An 18,376-nucleotide genomic window follows, 5' to 3' on the forward strand; every position below is an offset into this window, starting at 1 on the left:
TGCTCCAGTAACACAGTAACACAAGTCCCCACGCCACCGTCAGTCAAATGTTGCCACAGTCGGGGTGGTGTTCGGTCCTAACGAAGAGATCGCTCTAGTCCGAACGATAGAAGCGGCCCAGATGACGAGATTTTCCCACAGCAGCAGTCTTCATACATAGTACAGACAGCGAAGACATCTGACACGACTTCAACGTCTGAAATTCACTTGTCAATGTTCAAACACGCTCATGAAATGCTAAATTGGGGCGATTTGTTAATACTAAACCACCTTCTGCACGTAAACAAAGCCGGTCACGTTTGACAGAATCGGGAAAACGTCACGTTCCTTTCGATACAGTGAACTCCTCCGCTCACTTGGTTTGGGCTTCCGCTGAATTGCTCTGGAGCCACCCTGAAATCACGTGGCGAACACATTTCTGTGAAAGAACACCGAGAAAATTGGAGCCGGCCCGCGCCGCTTTTAGAGGGCGGAGCTTTGAAAGAAGGCTGAGGTCAGACCGAATTTTTAAAAGAAATAGCGGGGTTATCTGCTTTACGTAACGCATTGCAATTGCTACTCTATTCTAGAAGGCGCTGCACGTGGATGTTCGCATAAGCTGTGCTCTTTCAACGTGGGCGGCCTCAACTGGGCGTGCTGATAATGCCAAGCGTGCTCCGCGCGATTGCGCAGGTGTAACTCCAGGTTTATCGGATGATTTACTATCGCTGGAAGCTCGGAATCTCGGGAGCGAGCTATATCTGGCCTACTGGAATAGCGCCCCAGGTCGAATACACAGCATTAGGATAATACGACAAAATGACAATGAGAAAATATATTCCGTTGAAAAGTTTTTATTTCTTTACGTTTCGCTGTATGACTCTTCTCAATTTGGTAATTGTTTATTTCATTCCCCGTACTGTAGATAGCCACTAGCAGCTTGGTGGCCTGATCGGAGCGGTCTGTTCTTTGCACACTACAGCGTCATTAACTTTAGTACAGGTTCCATTAACGCTATGTGTTGAATTTACGATGTGCTGAAAAAGAAAAAAGGAATTGAGAATAACATAATGGTTCTCGCAAAATAGAAAGAACTCATCTATCCGTGTTCGACAAGTTAAGGCTGTTTATTGTGAGACGAATTAAAACCAACTTGACCAATTTTGCGTTCTTCTGCTTTACTTTCTGCTGCATCTTAAAAAAGGTATGTTGCGGTACGAAGTGCAATTAAACCATTCGTCCCTTTCATAGGAAGTGCGCCTACTATGTTCTTTTTCAGAGACCCTTGATCTGATTTTATTGTATTATTTAACGCTCCGACGCAAAGCATGCGATGAGGCGCACCGTAGGGAAGGGCTCCGGATTAATTTCGACCACCTGGAGATCTTTAACGTGCGCCGAAATCTCGTACACACGGTAATGTTTGCTTTTCGGCTCCATCAGGAAAGCGGCCACCACGGCCAGGAATCGAACCCGCGTCCTCGTGCTCAGCAGCACAACGCCTTAACCACTGTCCCACCGCAAAGTGTATTTTTGCATACACTCTCTGTGAGCAAGTTAGCATTTTAAGTGTAATATTACCTTTACAAATGCCTACCGATTGAGATGTCCTTGCATGCGAGCGTACGCGCATGCTTCGACTCAAGAATGACTTTATGCAAAATTAAACCTCTTTTTCCCAAGTGGGGTTGCTCCTATGTTGCGATATTTGGAATTAGAAACAGGAATCACTTCGCCTTGGGTCACGTTGAATAATATTTGTTTCCGAGCACAAGTTTTAAAACTGTTGTAGAAGAACAAACGGCAATAGTGCATGCGTTTTATTCTGAACTCCGTTGGTCTCCTAGGTAATTCCATCTTAAAAGCACAGAATAAATATTTTGACCTGTGTGATAGAGAAGTATTACATTACTCCATGTTTGGAAAACGGCAAATATTTTGTTTATTTTCAAAGCCCCCGCCGCAAATAACCTTTTCACTCCGCTGCGGCTTAGCCTTTTTTCTGTCGTGGCATTTTCAGTGAAATGTTTACATTCTTTCGCGATGACGTGAGCAGCCTCGGCAGTAATGCGTTACAACTAATGACGTTACCAATAGGCGTTAGAATTGGTTAATTTAGTAGTGTTTTCACACAACTACAGAATAGTAATGTGTGACGTACTTACAATATGTTTGGTAACTAGTATGGTCCCCAACACGTTGCAAGTTTTAACATTTCCTTTATGAACCCCTTCGCCGCGTGTCCTCAAAACCGGCAGACGTGATGAAGAGGAAACACAAACCCACCTTGCCACACCAATTCTTCAATGCTCCAGATAGCGTTATTTCTATTCGCGAAAAAACAACTATAAAGAACCCTCGCTGGGGTTCTCAACTCCTGGCTCAACTACAGTTTACGATGTCGTGGGTTCGGATCCCACCTGGCGGGCATTTTTCCTTTGACCTACCACAACCTCCCCTTTGCTTTCCGAGGTTTTCTTGGCTGCCAACCCTTATTTCTGTGTTATTTCTACGAGCCCCTCATTTCCTATTCTGATTCGCTATATATATATATATATATATATATATATATATATATATATATATATATATATATATAGTAAGGAAATGAGGGGCTTGTTGAGGAAATACAGAAACATAGGTCGGCAGTCTAGAGCACTGCACGGGCCTGATTTTAAGGCCCGAGCCCGCTTTGTGAAGCCCGAGCCCGACCCGGGCCCGTAACACCAAGCCCGGGCCCGGCCCGGGCCCGGGCATTCATAAGTGAGCCTAGCCCGGGCCCGGCCCGGGCCCATCATCTCAAGCCCAGGCCCGGCCCGGGCCCGTCGTCTCAAGCCCAGGCCCGGCCCGGGCCCGTCGTCTCAAGCCCACGCCCAGCCCGGGCACGGTCTTTTTTTTAGCCTACAGAGGGCCCGCATGTATGTGACCAGGCCTGGTTTTAGACGTTGAAGAAAATTAGTTTATTATATTTGGTCGAGTATCTTCGTAGCGGGAAATCAGACGGAGCATCTAGTCTGTACAAGCACGCCCTGAATTGTAACGCAAAAAAAGGGTTGAAAAGTACACGTAGTTTAGCTCACACCGTCTGCAGTTAACGCCACATGGGCGTAATAATAGCTCGTATTCTTACACGAGAGACACCATCACATTTGATGGCCAGACTCTTGGCAACTTCATGTGGTTGTTTCGGTCACAAGTTGGTATTAATGAAATTTCTTGCTCTCCATTTGAATCCACGCGTATGTGCGTGCGTTGAAATATTTTCCCTGGAGTGGTTGTTAAGCGGTGGTGCTTCTCTAGCACGCGAGTTTGATTTCCAGCCACGGCAGCCGCATTAAGATTGGTTCGGCATCTAAAACACACGTACATAGACATAGGTGCACATCTTTAGGGTGTCTTAATTAATTCCTTCCCCTCTAGGGCATTCCTTGTAACCGTATCTTTGATATGTAATACACCAAAATATAAAATCTTGATGCAGCACATGAAATGTCATTAAAGTTACAGTATAGTGGCTATCAGCCCTAGCAAAACACGTTTTCAAAACAATGTGTACAACTAACACCAAGAAGCGCGTAAAAGTATGCTCAGAATTTTCAATTTTATGCTCTTTTCTACACTTCATGTCGGAACTATTAACGGCCGGGCCTATGAATTCAAGCCCGAGCCCGGCCCGGGCCCGTGGCGTCGAGCCCGAGCCCGGCCCGGGCCCGCGGCACTGAGCCCGAGCCCAGCCCGGGCCCGGGCCCGCCGATAATCGACTTCGGGCGGCCCGGCCCGGCCCGCGGGCCGGGTCGGGCCCGGGCTTTCGGGCCGGCCCGGGCCCGTGCAGTGCTCTACGGCAGTCTACAACGCCAAAGGAGGCATAGGGGTGTGGTTAGGCTCTATTTTTTACTACGGTTAATCAAGTTACGATTTTTTTAATTATAAGGAAGAAAGAAAGAAAGAAAAACATGCGCCCAGAGTGGGGACCGAATTGGTAAGGCATTCGAGATCTAATCGAAAGGCGTGGGTTCGGTCCCCACTCTGGGGGCGTGTTTTTCTTTCTTTCTTTCTTCCTTATATTAAAAAAAAAATCTTAACTTCATTAACCGTAGTAAAAAATAGAGCCTAACCACACCCCTATGCCTCCTTTGGCGTTGTAGACTGCCGACCTATGTTTCTGTATATATATATATATATATATATATATATATATATATATATATATATATATATATATATTGTAAGGCGACAGGACGCTTCTCTCAGGGAGGCAGCAGAGCGAACGGTTCCGTCCTTTACTTGCCAGATCGCGATTCCACACGCACGCGACTTGTGATGATGATTATGTACAAATGAGGATTGTAATGGTTATGGACAGGTGAGGGGTTGACCACACCGGTAGACGGTGGACGGGCACGGTTTGGGGCAGTTCACAGGTGCACAAGTAAGCGCTCACAATATATACATCGGACACAACTCCGCCGTGATAGGAAGCGGGAATCTAGTCCATGACCTCCGCATAACACGTGCAGTGTGCGCCGAACTGCGCTATCCTGTCGACGACTTTCCTCTCGGCTTCAGCTGTGCCTTAAATTTCAGAGAGGTTGAGAGACCGGTGGAGGTGATGGTTGGGACGTCACTACTTGACCTGTCTGTGTTAATTTGAACAGATCACCGGTGGTGTATCCGTTTAACGATGATTTTTATCTCTGTGTTCTCTAAGCATGAATAGTAGACCTATCTGATTTACTTAATTGTTTTGATAGCACCGATTATCAGGCAAATATACTGTCAGAAAACCAAAGGTGACGCAGTTGCCTTGATGGGAAAGCAATTTACTAGAGCGAATTTGTGCTGCCCAAACAACTTAAAGAATATACAGGCGGCGAAACAGCAGTCAAGAAAGTGGTGTGCGCAGGCAAGTGTCGGCGAATCGAATACCGCGACGGCTGCCCAGTAAGCAGTTACCCTTTGGCGCGCATGTTTCTCGAAATGTCGAATTACAACGGGAACACCAGAGATCAAAGAAGTTTATTCTATGGTAGTGACGTCAGGGTCAAACACTCTCCCTATCAAAACAAGTTAGCCCTTGCTGCATTCAAAAGAAAGGAAAGAATAAACGCAGGTTGTTTGAAACACTGATAACACAGCCGGGCACAGCCGGAAGGTCAATTTAAAACAGAAGTGTATAAACAGGATGCATTGTTCGCCGCATTTACTCACCAGGCATGGAGTGCTGATATTGAGATATCCAAATTCCACCCTCCCCTCAGGGTAATTGATACATGTGAAAGTGCATCCAATTTGAGGTTGTTTTTGTTTCTAAAGAAAACAAACAACGAACGAACGTAGATTACAAACACTTCATGGGAGTCTAAGAGGAGTTCAGCCAACTAACAGTGGTGTAAATAACGCAACATGACCTGACGTGACCTCTTTGCAAGCATGCCATAGTTTGCCACGTCCAACCTTTGAGCATTCTTCCTTTTAGTACTTCATGAGGTACAGCTTAGCACAACTCGCCGCTACAGAATAGTGTTGCACGCAGGAAATGTAATCCGCTCAGGCCAATCACGACCAAGTAACCGCATTTTGTGATCGCATAACCAAGCAACGATAATATTCAAAGCAGCTCGAAGTGCTGTTTAACAGAGATAATTCTAAATCACATGCATACTTCACACCGTACTGTGTTTCCTAGCAACCATGGCTGACACAGCAATGCATTGCGCAAAGCCATCATTTGCACCTTCTTGAAATAAACACATCGCGCTCCCGATGAACAGCAAATAGCTTGCTCGGCTGAAGAAAACTGCAATCTAGTCCAATTTATTCTTAGCAGTTTCCGGATGTACCTCACAGCACACAGGCGCTTTGCGAACCAGTGCGTCTAACGCGACACTCGAAGTAGAGGTACCCCCTTCGCACACTAGTGCTACAGGAGCTCAACGGCAATTTGGCCAGGAAGGAAGCCGTGTAGTCTCAATGTGCGGTGACATTTCAGAATGGTGGCTTCGAAACAAGCCGCATTAAACGTAGTTCAAAAAATTAGATCAGCTTCACTGACTTAACATCGCGAACACCGATGTTAACAGCGAAAACGTATGGCGCTCCATAATCGCAAGGCTAAGATTCATACCACTTCTCGCATCCAGCATATAAATTTGCACAAGCTGAGCTAGCTGAGCGGTTAGCTATCCATGCCACTCTGTCTCCCTTTTCGGGCCTGTGGATTCAGCCAACGACACCGTACCCGTTCGAGCGCCAACTCTTGCTTGCGCTCGCGATCCGCGGCTTCTTCTTCGGGAAAGCGCGTGAATTTACCCATTTTCCGAACATTCCAGAAACCACCGCCAAGCACACTCATATATACTGCAAAACAAAACCCCAAATCGAAAAATCAAATTTGTTTGGACGCCCGCTCTCACTTCTATGAAGCGAAACGAGTTTGCCCGTGCATCAACAGACCTCCGCACCGGCACGCCAGAATAGGGTGGAAGACGTGAGGTACTCCCAGCTCGTCACTATCAGGGATATCACGCAGCACTGTCGGATAGAAAGACAAACGTTCCTTCACCTCAACCCAGCCTGTCTAGAGAGCAACAACCAGTCCTTCACGCATTCAATTTGGATCCTCTCTCTCTGTCTACGACTCATGTTCTCGGAGCACTACGTTGCCGAATGCAAATCTTGTAAAAAGCTAGGGTCACTCCGCCGCATAATAACGGACTGTGAATTGAGCTAAGCAAATCTCCCACCTCCTCTTGGTAGGTGGGGAAATTTGGGAGATCTTGATGTCTAGCCCCTTCCATTCGGCCCAGCTTGCGCTGGTGGATAGGGCGCAGGTGGTCACGATGCCACTCCAGTGAACAAGGCACAAGTTCCAACGGGCCACCCGACCCACTTTAGACGCTCAGTAGCTGTACTCCCCTCTGTTTCTCGCTGTCCCTTTACGCTTCATACGTAGCAGCAACGCGGGCAAGGAGCCTTATTTGACGCTTCTTGTGATTAGGAACGTCAGGCGCAAAGCTGCTCAAAGCAATAAAATGGGGAATACCTTGAATTGAATTATTATAGTCAGGGTTTTCTAGATTTAACTGGACACAAAAAGACTACGTACATTGACTACTGCTTTCATTGTTTGTTACAAGAGGAACTCAGAGACGACTCCATGTGTCCAAGCAGAATGCTGCGAGACGAGCACGCCTGAGCTTGAAGACGACGCGAATGGTTTCGCGTAAGTGATTTATTTCTAAGCTGGAAAGGTTGGTGACACCATGGATATTATTGTGCCCACATAAGGGCATAGCTCTGCTAAACGTATTAACTGTAAGAGGGTAGAGGTGGCAAAAGAATGGTGGTGAGAGGAAGGAAAGAAGCGTAGCTGGTTGTAGACTGTGCTGACTTTACGGCTGGGGTGGTTAGGGGTATTGGTGTCGCCCTGTGGCCTAACTGCGCTTGGTGCTTGCTCTACCCCGCGCTAGGCGATGCCCTCTGATGCCCTCTAGGCAATGCCCTCGGTGCACCCTTGTTATCACGCTCAGTCCTATGAAATCCTCTACCAAGACAAGCGTCGCTGTTAGAAAATTATACAACCCAAGAAAGGTAACAAGAAATATAGAGCATGCTAACGATGTATAAGATGTAATTAGTGATTGGCAAAGTTGGTTCACGATTGATACTATAGATTAGAAAACTATACCAAAGTGGGACTAAGGTGTATTATGATTGATTAAGGTGAATGTAGATGAATTAGCTTATATTAAAGGGTAATAGGAATACAGTAAGGTAGATACTTAAATTATGGTAATAACCGGTGAAATTTGGATAAGGCAGGCAAAAATAATAGGGTAAACGAAGATGGATCAGGTTGAGAATCTGGTGGGTGTGAGTGACGGTCAATATATCACTGAGATGGTAAACTAGCATGGCTCCTGTGTGGCAGTGTATAAGCAGATACTAGTCACAATACGAAAGCCTGAACCACAATTACCACATCGACCGCGGGCGTGATTACTTATCGCGAGGCTTTCAGTTTCAGAGCCCAAACGCAGACCTAAGTGTCCCGATAAATGTTTTCTGGAGTTTCGAAGAACAGTTGATGGGCTGCCGTTGCTTACAACATTTAAAGAGAGATGGGACATCCTTAAGTACACCATTCTGCGAAAACAGGCAGTTATGGTAGTATAGTTGCAATTTTCCAGTGAAGTAAATGGCCGCCGCCGTTAGGAGTCAATAAATAAAAACGCATGCGCGATTCTACGAAATTTGAATCCTGGTTCACGAAGTAGCAGCGCAGTGATCTGCCAACTCTGCTATCCCAGCTCGAAAGAAAGGCGATAGGCGTCTGCCGCCACCGCCCTGTAACTGCCTTTCCTGTCTACCCGACCCACCACTCACGATGTCCTCTTTGTCTCAGTACTGCCATGACGGACACAATAGATGTTTCTGGAGTTTATTTAAAATTTCTCATGTTCGTGCTGGTGGGGAAGCTTTTGCTGGGGCCTTTTTTACTGTTGTTCTTGAGCTAAAGCACCGTCTTGGAAATCGTCTTTGAATCCCTCGTGGAAATATCACGTGGTTCGAATGACCTACGCAACGAAGAGGAGTACCACGCACCACGTGTTATGCTTTGATAATTTTTGTTAACTTGGTAGAGCAAGGTGCTCGCTGATATGGATGCCTGATTTTGCATATCCTTTCTCGGGCTCCGCTACACGCCGCAGGAGGGTTTCGCCACACCCCTAGCTAGCCCTTTCGGTCTTTCCGGTGTCAACTGGCGCCATAACGTAAAACACCCTCTAGCACATATAGAGCGAAATGAAAACAGCTAGTTTTCTGAAAAATCCAACTTAAATTATGCCTGTTTGGATAATTGATTGATTGTAAGGTTTACGCGCTAACGCCACGCAAGCGATGTGGTGCACCGCAGTTCTGGGCTCCGGATTAATTTTGACCACCTGGGTACCTTCAACCTGCTCCGAAATGTTGTACACAATGGCGTTTTTCTTTTCGTCTGCAGATTGCGATAGACGTCAGTGTTGTTGCATTTTACCATAGCTGCACGCTACTAGAGGAAGGCGGTCCGGTAAAGACAAAACTAAGGAGTTGAGGAGAAAAAAAACGGAGGTCCTTGTTTTATTCCCAAGCTAATACATCAATAAATGCGTGCACTACGAAGCTCCCTTTTTTGTTTTAGGTTTGTGTAGTCATGAAGCTTAAAAAAACATGAAAGATCCTTTGGTCCAGATAAAAATTTTAATTGGTAAATTCTCGATTTTTTGGCTCATCAAATGTCAGTTAATCTTGCACTACCGGCTCATGTTTGTGTTTGTGGGCTTATTGGTTTCTAGAATTTAGAAAAACAAACAACATTGTCTTGCAAGAAATAAACGAAATCAGGGCTTAAAAAGCTAGAGGCAAGAACGCTGGCAGTTTTTTATTTTGTTATTAAAATATTTTTCTAACGCGTTTTTTGCTTCATAACCAATCATTACGGCCACCGGTTGTTTTAATGAAGCACTGGAAGAATCTCTCATGTATTTATAGTTTCCTCAAATATGCCTAACTTTGTCCCCTTTTAAATAATGTTGACAAGTAATGGGTGTGACACCATATTTGGCAGCTTGCAAATTTTTTGTATATAAAAACAATTTCTTCTGGAATTCTTTTAATTTTTATCCGGGCAGCTGAATCAAGGGACAGACAGACAGACAGACAGACAGACAGACAGACAGACAGACAGACAGACAGACAGACGGACGGACGGACGGACGGACGGACGGACGGACGGACGGACGGACGGACGGACGGACAGACAGACAGACAGACAGACAGACAGACAGACAGACAAGCAGACAGACAGACAGACAGACAGACAGACAGACAGACAGACAGAGCAAAATTCTGTGTTTTAAAAGCCCAGCAAAGGCAATCCTTATTAAAATCAGATTTTGAACGAAGTTTACATGCACAGGGCTCCTTGTGTAAGTGCGAGGCGTTACACAGACTGCGGCGTTAAAAAATGAACGTCCCGGTGTGTGTCCCGTCGTTTAAAACAGTCTATGATTCGATGGTGGACGCACAGCTATGGAACATTTCGGGATATCGGTATTCCTTACAAAAATAGCTCGCGATTTGGAATGGAGAGGGGCACTCGCCACAAACGCTTTATTTATGAGTTGTTTATTTATTTCAGGTATCCTTGTTGTCAGGACGCACTGGTCCCATTGCGGGACTAAAATAGGCTAATCTTTTGGGCATGTTTGCTCGGAACGTGAAAAAACGGTTAGCGGCTAAGCCAACTTTTATCGGAAATGCTCAGCAGAAAACCGCTGCTACTGCATGAGTCGTTTTTAAGACTGGCGTTCCTAAATACTCAAGAGAAATGATATTTAACCACACCTTTCACCTGAACTCTGTGTCACAGCTATGCCTTGCGCTAAATCGTTGCTGGAAATTTACCTTTAAAGATAATATTGTCTGGTTATTTTTATATATGCCGCCTGACCTCGATAAAATTCACGTTTAATTGCTGAGCCGTAACTAGAAAGAGCACCAAGGGCCAAAGCGTATATCGAAACTTAACAGCCACGCCAAGGTTTCCCGCTGACACACGTACTTTGTTTAGTTAAGAGGTTTATTTTATGCTTAAAATACTGGACTGCAGGTTATGTTCTGCGCTCTCTGTAGTCTAACCCGAGAGCATTTCTCCAAGAAAAATACACCAAGCAAAGTACGCGCGACCCCACGTTGCTATGTGGTTACTTCGTATGGCATATTTTGACGATTTTAACCTGTCCCCTGTAACGCGCAAGTAGACTTACGAAAAAAAAATGCAGGAAAAGATATTGACGGCGAAGTTAACGCGATCATGTAAAAGACATAATACCACGTTCCTGCAAGAAACCGTTGTATTTGAAGCACGGAAATGTGGAGCAAACATCCCTTCTGCTTTAGAAACATTCTTATCCAGCTCCTGCTGCCACTACAAACTGGAACGTGGAACATTGAAAGTATTTTGGGATTTTTAGTGCTTTGACCTCCATTATTTTCGACGGGTGGGCCAGTTGGTATGTTTGCTTCTCCTTTATGAATTTCATCTGGGAGTATTGAAGTTGTGGAAGCCTTCATTCTTCGGACGTCATTCGTGCAAGCATGTCTCCTGGACGCCCAGCCTTCATTATGCTGCTTGGTTCCTTTCAAAGTAAATCGCCTTGCGCCTAATGGCGCATCCTTTATTGCGGTACTTGTTTGGAGCCATTGCGACTGAAACGACGTTCTAATTGTAGCAGCAGAAATATGGCCAACAGCTGGCTAAGGTATAGCCGTCCAGAAGAGGTTGCACCAAAATTTACATTCGTGAAGTTTACGGAATCTTTTTGGTTGGAATGACTTCGACTGATAGGACTATGGCAATGCTGCTGGCCGCATTGCAGCCTATGTTCGATTAGAGCCGTATTAAAACGCACCTACTAATTGAAAGACTACCTTTAGGAAAAAGGGCGCGCGTTATAAGCGTCGAAACGGCATTCCCACGCAACTGTATGATGATCCCCACAGAAAATGTGGGGAAAAGGTATTTTTCGTGGCAGATCTTAGAAACAGATAAGTATCCCGGTCACTCTAAAAGCAGCTTTCTGTTATTAACAAGTTTTCAGACTCTGATCAAAGCCTTTTAATCGAAAAACACCACCTATTTGTGAGATACCCTCGCGATGTGTTTCTGTGGACAATTTAAAAGCTCAGGGCCACTTACACTGCAAGTAGCATTGTATCTTAAGGAACAGCGCGGACTAACAGAAACACAATAAGAAAGAAGTGAACAGGACAAGCGCTGATTTTCAACTCGATTTAATAAAAAAGACGTCGTAACTACTTATACATACACAAAATCCTCCTCCTCCAGGCGACGTGCCCACACCAGCAAACGACATACTAACAGAAGCAAAACACTCCACTGTTTCCAACGCACCCTTCTTAACACGAACACCTTATCGCAACGACCACTCCAAATAAACAAATTATTTTTCTTGCAGGACAACTGATGATTTACTGCTACATTCACTTCCCCATTTTCTGATGTAGTATTTTTGCAGCAACTCTCTAGTACGCCTGTCTTTGTACCTGTACAGTATATCAGTCTCGCGGAAAAGCGGCTGGCAACGGTGCTTACACGTGCGACAATTTTCGGCCAGACGTGCGATAGTGTTGAATCAGAGCGCAAATGACGACACAAAGGACGATAGCAAGAGGACACACGAAGCGCTTCGTGTGTCCTCTTGCTATCGTCCTTTGTCTCGTCGTTTCGCTGGGGTTCAGCATACATCACCAACTCGCCCAAGTTTTCATGGTGCGATAGTGTCTTCCGGAGACACTTGCCATCCTTCCTTTTGATGAAAGCCACTCAATAAACGACAAGACACGGAATTGAGGTACCTGAAAACTCCATCACCAGGCACGTCGTAGAACAACTGAAGACCACATAAATAACAAAACTTGAAGAACGGACTATACGCTTAAGTTTACTGAGGGCACGAATAAGACAGTCGCAAGCCGCATTATACTTCTCCATCGCTTTCATGTCTGAAAAATGGTATGATGAGACCAAGACTACGGCCCCAGTTCTACAAGGGATACCACGTTATTATGCTGCATAACGCCATGATTACCATTCTTATCGGCTCACCAACACATACAAATACTGGGAAATCGGTTGAGTCGCAAAGGCACTGCTCTACTATTGATTTATAAGTTTCTCACAACTGAACATAAAGAAGGAGTACGATTCCAAGAAGAGGTCTACTTAGCCCTCTGAACAACGTACATTTTCTAGTTACACCTTAGACGCAGACCCTGCATGAGGCCTAATATGAATAAGTCTAGCTCACGGTGCCAAGAAAGAACTCTGATAAGTGCATGGTGGCAGACTTCGACAGTTATATCAATGCCCTAGTCCCCGCACAGCCAGCGGTTCGGCATGGCTGAATAAAAAGAGGCGGGATACGGTCAAATATTTGCTTGAGGCTGGTTTCTAGCGTGAGGCGCAAGGTTCGACAGGTGTGTCTAGCCTCAACATTAGAAAACTAAAAAGCACGCTATTCGCAGCTCACGCTGAACACCATATTATGCCTTCGAAACGACTTCAATTGGGTTTATTGTTTGTAGTGGAAACATGAACATGAAGCTAAACAAGTTCGCTGAAAAAAATTACTAATGAAGGTAATGAGGAGTGGGATGCCCCCTTTATTCTTGTGGAGCCCCACGCTGTACTGGGCCGCTTGAAACGCAATACTACGCCAGCGAAGAATCAGATCACATATGGCATTCTCCAAAACTTGGACGAAGACTCGGTGAAGGCGCACCTTGACCAGAACACGCTCAGTGAGCTAGTTGAAGCACAGCGTACGTCACACCTCCACCGCCTACCCCTCGCTTCCTCAGGTACACGCGCTCTCCAGGACTTTGGCCGGCCATCCCTCTCCCCTCATCACTAATTCCAACGCAACTCCTCGTCAATTCGTCAACGCCTGAAGAATATCCCGGTACATACACAGGCGCACTCTTCGTTCAATCGGGGACGAGGCGAAGCCCGGTTGAAGATGCTTTATAAACAATACAGCGCCGACTTCCAAAAACGATTTACTGACATTGCCCAAGCTACAGAGCGCCCGCGAACACCGTAGTTACCGGGTATTCGAACGGACTTACCGCCACACCCGTCACCTATCGAAATCTGCCCGTCACTTGCCACTAACCACACATGCCACTACCACACACCAACTATACGTGACCATCATTACGGACTCCCAACAAGTCTCTCGTCTGTATAAAGCTGGCCTTGCACCACCTCAGGCGCGCCCCGTGCTGCACCACCTTCACGGTGACATTGTAGTTTCCGTCATCTGGACCCCAGGCCATGCTAGCCTTGCAGGGAATAAGGCTGCTCATTCCGCAGCCCACGGTCTCCTCCGCCAGCCACTCTCATCGGCAAGAACCGACATCGTCTGGCACCTTATCTCTGACCGCCAATGCCAAAGTCTGCGGGATTCTACATAAACCCTATACACGTGCCCTATACACACACTATAAGAGCATACCGTCCCCCACACCCAGTCTTTTCAGCAATCAAGCTCACATATCGGTGTCTACAAACAGAAGATTTCAACAACCATACTATCCTCTGCCTCATATCTCCGTCCCTTTTCCCCCACAACCACCAACACTGTGACAGCCCTATCACAACCTACTAGCTTTTGTAGTCATGTCCCCACCACCCCCATTCACTCCCACGACCTAGAGCAGTGGGACTCTGCGCTGACCTGCTCGGCGCCGGAGCACCAACATACCCTGGTGCAACGATGCCTGGATGCGGCGCAGGCTCATGGCCTCCGGGGCACACGAGGCTGACCACGTCCCTTTTGCTCTTCCCTTGTGTGCTCAATAAACCGGTTATTTTGCCTTATGTACATAGACGTAAATGCTATAAAGCTTCGCTGGAATTCAAATCAAACAGCGTTAACAGAATCCAAGAATTGGGGCACATATTTGCAGTTTCTTATGGTAGCATAGTTATTACAGTAAAAGCTCGCTATTTGGAACCTCACTATATCGAATTTATGAATAATTTGAACTGTACAATTTGTACCGGCTAAGCCACTTTAGAAGCCCATTTATTAAGAAGCCCGTCAATTTGAAGGTGAGGGGCCTCCACCACGGATACTTTGAACTACGCACGACCGCCAGCTTGGGGCATGGAGCTCAGTCACAGAAACACCCTAATGCCTACAAAAGAGGCTGTGTCGATTCCGGAAAGGACAGAAAAACAGAGAGCGAAGTTATATTACGTGAACGCAATGTAAAATTCTATAGCGGACGTTTTGAAAGGAATTTCTTTATGGATATGGTAGATGTGGATACGAGTTCAGAATTTGTGATGTGCTGACAGATGGTATCATTTCTCAGTTCGTAGGCTGAGAACCTGTCGCTGGCAGTAACCCGGAGGACGTGGCCGGCGAAGTACCAGTGCGGCCATCGCTCCGAAGTAATGACTGAATGGAATGCTACCCGTCTCCTCTTCAGTCTTGGAGTACGCGAAAACGAGGCCTTCCGCTACATTCGCTCGTTTGAGCAAAGTTTTAGTTTGAGCTTTCAAGCATAAAGGCACGTTTCAATCACGGCCATTTTTAATATTTCAATTGCTAACAAGCTATCTCTATTGCTCCATAATGACGTTGCAGGCCTTTTCTGCTCCACCTTTATTAGATTGAAATTTCAATTTTTCGAACTAAGGTCTCGTCTCCTCGAAGTTTAATTAACAAGCTTTACAGCATAGAGATGTCCTGCTTATAACAGACAGAACGAAACAACCTATTTTTCATTTCATTCTACTTTGTTTCCGCTATGAGTCAAATACGTAACCCTGTTTGCATCAACTTCTCTTATGTGGTTTTATCAATAAGGAGAGTACTGGTAAGCGCCACTGAAACTTGTGTTTAGAGCGCTCATATAAAAAAAATTATAAAAACAGAAACATTGTTACACTAAAAAATTTGCCAACAGCGATAGTCGTGAGATGCCCACAATTGTAGTTTTCTACGCACCAGAGTTGAAGGCGAAGTGTGGCCATTGCAACCGAACGGAATTGGGGTTAATTCACAGGTACCATTTTTACACTTTCCTTTTTTTCTCGTCAGCTCACCGTCGTACCCTAAAGCAAGTTTCTGCAATAAAGGTGACCATATGTTACTCAGATGTGCTTCGGATAGCGAGCGTTGTTCACCGTGCAACAGAAATTTGTCCATACATTCCTTACCAGAAACTATTTTGAAGCAAACATCAAATTAAATCAACTCGGTAATTGGCCGGGGCTTACTTTGAACCGGTTCTTCAAAATAAATCTAGGATATTGCACTAGAAAAACCGCGAAAAATATTTCTTGCTTTCTGAATCGTACCAACTGCGAACACTCACATGAACTAAGATTGCCTGCATGAAGGCTAACGTAACTTCCTGCATACAAGTACACTTTGATGAATGCCCCTGAAAAAGAAAATAAAACTACAAGTTCCTCACAGAATTTGCAAATTCCTGCATAAGGTTACGCGCAATAAGTTACATTTGAGGTCAACAAGGTGAAACACTGAGCTAGATGGAATACGTCTATTGATTAAACAGCGCAAACTAAACGGAACAAGACAGCAGCTCGTGTTGAGTAAATCTGTCTCGTCATATTTAGTTGGTGCTGTTTAATCAAAATGAATTCACTTCATTTCTTGCACTCTATTTTTCTGCCGGCTGTAGGATTTGTAGATATCTTAAGAAATGAACACTGCCAAACCTCCCAAGAAAAGTCACATCCAGAAGACTTTTAAACACAGCGAGAAAAGTAAGCTGGGATACACTATTTTACCAATCACGGTGCACTAGTGGCACGTGTAACGCCTGGCAGTATCAACCGTTTTACTATAATGGCAGAACGCTGGTTATTATGCTTTCTTGTTCGCCCTATACAGAGAATGCAAATTATGGCAGCTTTTGTTACCTGTGCTTAAATTTGCGCTTCTTATCGCTACTTTTCTTTGTAAGACTTCTTGATTCAGATAACTTGCGATAAATAGCATTTAGACATTAAATTGTGAAATTTGGGAATGTAAATATCAGAGCAAGACCAAACAGATAGCAAAGCAGGTGACCTGAATTTCCAATGTGTCGCCTACCGCCAACTAGTGGACAGGGCAAGTTGCATTAAGCTCTACCGTGCATATCTCGTGCATTGCTTTGTTCACTGCAAATGGTGTGCAACCTCCCTGCCCAATATCTAAGACAAGCATCCTCGCCTCTTCTAACTTTGTTCTAGCAAGCAGGTTTCTAAAACGGAATTTTTTTCCCAATAATAAAGAACCACTAGAAATGCTGCTGCCTAGTTTTATGGCGGAACCTTCAGCTCCAGCGTTTCATGGACCGCGTAAGGTACAAAAATTGTTGAGAGGTACACACACTACTCCCAAAAAATCTCTGGTGCAGATGGGTTTGCGTACGTGTTTTAAAGGTGAAATCATGAAGATGCCTATTACTTACTTTATTAATGCTATACAATGTTTCTCCATCTCTGTCATCGATTCCGTCTCTGCGCTTGTGGCGCGACCTCCTTCAACCGGTTTTTTTCTCCTATATTGTGCGCGTATCTTTATTCACTTTTAGTTTTTTTCCCTCTTACGGCGAGAATTACGTACGAAAACTCACTGGCACTCGCCACAGGTTCCATTGAATGAGGGTTCTTCATGGCTGGTGTACCTCTCTTCTACTTGGATGCAGATTCAAGGTCAGATGTCACGCAGCACGTACAATTCCGAAGCTTTTACACTTCCAATTCACTGTTTTTCAAGATTAGTGAACGCAAAGATTACCCATTTTTCCTCTTGTTTCCGGGCCGATCGCACAAATATAGGCTATGAAGAAAGGAAAAATAATAGCGACAACGTTTGTTCTCTGCGGGCCCCAAGTGGTGTATATCATTGCCCCCTTACCAATGGGAATTGTCCGTTTTAGGTTTGCCGAATTCCATATTACCTGTTCCCACTTGTATACTCAGCGCCATGTCTTCTAAATAGTTCGCGTATACATGTTTCTCTATATTTGAATTAGGTACCATTGAAGAAAGAAGGTAGCATGGTTGGCAGAACACCGGGCTGGTGCTGTGGAGACCCGGGTTGAGTTCCCATTGGACAGCACGTTTTTGTTTACTCATTACAGCGGCTTTATTTATTTTGACCGCACGAGTACTACACCAACAACAGCAACCCTTTTGTGCCCAATGGGGCACTTAAGGCATTCACTGTAAAAATGGGAGTTGCGCGATTAGGAGAAAGAGAGCGCGAGGTCAGGGCAGGGAAGGACCGGAGCAGCGGAGCGTGAGCTTGGTGTAGCATAACAGGAAAGAGAATATGAAGTTAAGGAGGAGTATTGCGGATTATTTTAACGAAGGGTGACGCAGCCGTGCCGGAAAAGGGAAGCAGTTGCCTGTAAAAAGGGTAGGCCGCCATATTACGAGAAATAAGAGCCGCCATGGTAGAGGATTATACCGACGTGGTTGAACAGGATTGTCCTGGTGGTGTCTGGGGATTGGAATTAGCTTCGGAGGGGCTGTCCCGGGGGCTTGTGAAGTGGTGACGGGCGTGGCCGCACGGTTCAAGAGCAGGTCATCAGAAAGCTTCTGGCGATGGCAAGGAGCGGAACGAGCTTCCCAGGATGCTCTGCATGGTGCTGGTCTAGTGGCGACGGATGCGGCTGCGAACCTTAGGAGGGCGTTGAAGAGGGCATGAATTAAATGTCCAACTACGGTTTTCCCTTCACGTTCTTTTCTTAGAAAACGCAAGCACAGCACGTCCAGATTTTTTCTTTGTTTGTCTGC

At 45.4% G+C, this 18,376-nt stretch overlaps 1 long non-coding RNA gene across 3 annotated transcripts in view; it reads right to left on the minus strand.

The window, feature by feature from the left end:
• Nucleotides 1-826: 826 nt before the first annotated feature.
• The window catches only part of LOC144173424 (uncharacterized), a 62,428-nt gene continuing 44,878 nt past the window's right edge, over nt 827-18,376 (minus strand). For all 3 annotated transcript variants that reach the window (XR_013323264.1, XR_013323265.1, XR_013323266.1), the window contains 3 exons: nt 15,567-15,686; nt 5,188-5,286; nt 827-1,016 (listed from right to left, as the gene is read on the minus strand). This is a non-coding gene — a long non-coding RNA (uncharacterized LOC144173424). The remainder of the gene's footprint in view (nt 1,017-5,187; nt 5,287-15,566; nt 15,687-18,376) is intronic.

Source organism: Haemaphysalis longicornis, unplaced genomic scaffold (assembly GCF_048455015.1).
Source record: "Haemaphysalis longicornis isolate Haplotype H1 unplaced genomic scaffold, Haemaphysalis longicornis Haplotype H1 scaffold_3, whole genome shotgun sequence".
In the NCBI taxonomy this organism is placed as follows: domain Eukaryota; kingdom Metazoa; phylum Arthropoda; class Arachnida; order Ixodida; family Ixodidae; genus Haemaphysalis; species Haemaphysalis longicornis.